This window comes from Pinus tabuliformis, chromosome 3_1, assembly GCF_031772625.1.
Source record: "Pinus tabuliformis cultivar Carrire ecotype Pingquan chromosome 3_1, CPIR1, whole genome shotgun sequence".
Lineage (NCBI taxonomy): Eukaryota > Viridiplantae > Streptophyta > Pinopsida > Pinales > Pinaceae > Pinus > Pinus tabuliformis.
The window spans coordinates 381097457-381100356 of NC_142301.1; positions in this window are offsets into that span (position 1 = coordinate 381097457).

A 2900-nucleotide genomic window follows, 5' to 3' on the forward strand; every position below is an offset into this window, starting at 1 on the left:
CGTTAAGTTTCGGTTTTCTGTCCAGACCACTATTTATTTTAAATAGGAATTTTCCCATCTTGTTGGCCATAGGTGGGATATTTCTGGGCTTCCACTGGTCTCAAGGGACCAATGCATCCTAAACCTAAAAATCTTTGGAAATCTCAGTGCTCACCCCCTTGGAATCGCTCTGGTAAAAGTCTAACAATCTTAGTGAGGGCCTAGTCTTGCAAAGATGATTGGATTTTGACTTTATACAAACGTAGATATGCAATTTATAGAGACAAGTAAGTGATATGAATCGGAAAATTCACAAGATAGAAAGCACTCATTGGAATTAAGAGGTATTGGTACTCCATTACAACCTTTAGCACTCCAACTCTAGCTTACATATGGGATTTCAGTCAAAGGTAATTCTAGGTTCCTTAGTTTATCTTACTATTCCTTACTCCATAGATTTAATTGGTTCATGTAACATTTATGTTATAGCTGGTACTGATTACGGTTGCATGGTTGGTGTTCGAGGGCTAGTAGTTTGGCTTAGTTTCCTTCAAGCGTTTCTTTTCTTGGTGCTTTGGAATTGAACATCAATTACAAGAGTCACCACTGAAGACCAAATCTCAGGCTCAAAACAAGTCATATCTTGATCCAATCCTCACTACTCTGGTAAAAGTGGATTGTTTGATGCCTCTCAACTCTCAAGGCGTACCAATGTGTTGGAAAGGTTATTACTTTGTGATGAGTGCAACCATCAAATTTATGACAATTTAAAAAAGATGATATCTTCACTAGATGCAATTGTTTTAATCTTCTTCTAATTCACATCCTCCATGATGTTGCAACTCTATAGACATTTTGTTGCATTTGCTACAAGAAATTACAAATGTGATAGGGTTGTTCCCTAAGGTCCTAATATAAATGATCTAGGTATTGACCATGTTACTCTTGCCTATAATTTTCCAAGAGCGATTACTACTATCAAGAATCTGAATTCATCAAGAAAGCTATCGAAAAAGTGCTCTAATTAACTCACTTTGTGATGAGTGCAACCATCAAATTTATGACAATTTAAAAAAGATGATATCTTCACTAGATGCAATTGTTTTAATCTTCTTCTAATTCACATCCTCCATGATGTTGCAACTCTGTAGACATTTTGTTGCATTTGCTACAAGAAATTACAAATGTGATAGGGTTGTTCCCTAAGGTCCTAATATAAATGATCAACCCCTAGGTATTGACCATGTTACTCTTGCCTATAATTTTCCAAGAGCGATTACTACTATCAAGAATCTCGGCGAAGAATTCATCAAGAAAGCTATCGAAAAAGTGCTCTAATTAACTAATTTTGTTAATCAAGATCTCTTGGTTTTCAACATTATTGTTGCTCCATTGCAAGCCCATGGACCTCAAATCCAGTTGCATATAATGCTTCTACATCAATGATGATTTCTTGCCAACCTCATATAAAAAAGTGTAGGCCTACTATACATGGTGTATTAATAGAAGAACTTACTTGATCTATTTCACTATCCACTCCACATTGCATGTGGGATGATGAGGCAAAAACGAAAGACTTGAAACACAAATTATCCATAGAAAATGAATTCTCATCAAAACTATACACTAGCCCCAAAAGCAACAATGTGAGAAAAAATGATCTTATATTCTTCATCAAATACATATCCCTTTCATTGAATACATGAAGCCTATGAGGCCATTGGACCCATTCCACTTTGCAAAATTGGCCTCGAATGCCTTACCATCAAATTGAAAAAATTGTTTCCCACATCCTTCAATCTTGGTTTCTATCAACACCTTGTTCTCTTCTTCCAAGTAAATGGCCTCCAACACCCTGATATGCTCCTCATCATGTGCTTGGACTATTAGAATTGAGTTCCATGAAAACATTATCTACTACATTTTGGTATTTCTCTAGGCCTGTAATTCCACATTTCGGTACGTATCACACATCCAAAATCTTTGATCTCATGTCCATGTATTCGTCGAGACATTTGTTTTCTACTGTAAGCTACAAACTTTTTCACTAATTGGATGATTTTCCTATGGATGGACCTTAACAAGAAACACCCTATTGAAGTTAATCCATTGACATAAAATTGTTTGGAGAGATTGGATGTTCTAGATTTTCTATGCCTCGTATCAGGGTGGTGTAGAAGCCATTCACATCTCTAAATATCGAATTCACAGATGAGGAATTCATAACTGCATAGAAAGGCACCAACTGATAAATATTCTTTAACAACTCCCATCTCTTGAATAATACAGTTGACCCACAACGAGAAATTATTGGATTGAAATCTAAATTCTCTCAAAAAATTAGCCTTTGGATTAATTTCCAACATACACACATGAAATCTTAGTTCGTTTCTTAATTCGTCAAACGTTCACATGAAAATAATGACTAGTTGTAATAATTTCTCATTACACACATTCAAAAAAATATACAAAAGTTATTCCATTTCTTTGTCCATTATACTACATGTGCTTCATCAATTATACCCCAATTCCCAACATTTTTTGTCTTCTTTAAACCTATTTTCCATGTACACTTTCAAACTGTGAGAATAAGGGTACATTTTTAACGATCTCATATAAATTTCGTTGTTTTCTTATGTTTTGATTTAATTTTTTTTCATCCATACAAGTGGAAACTGCAATATTTTGGATATTGAATAGACATAAATGTCTTCCACGCTATGTAAGAATTTTTTGGCTAAAAGGTCATAGGTGGAGTTTCTCAAGATTTGAACCCGCCACCACCCATTTTTCGCAAGTGCCTTTTTTCTTTGAATTTTGCACTTTTTCTTTGACACGACACTTCCAATGAACACTAGAGAACAAAAATTAATCTATTTTAGATATACAATGGACATAAACACCCTGACATGTTATGGAAG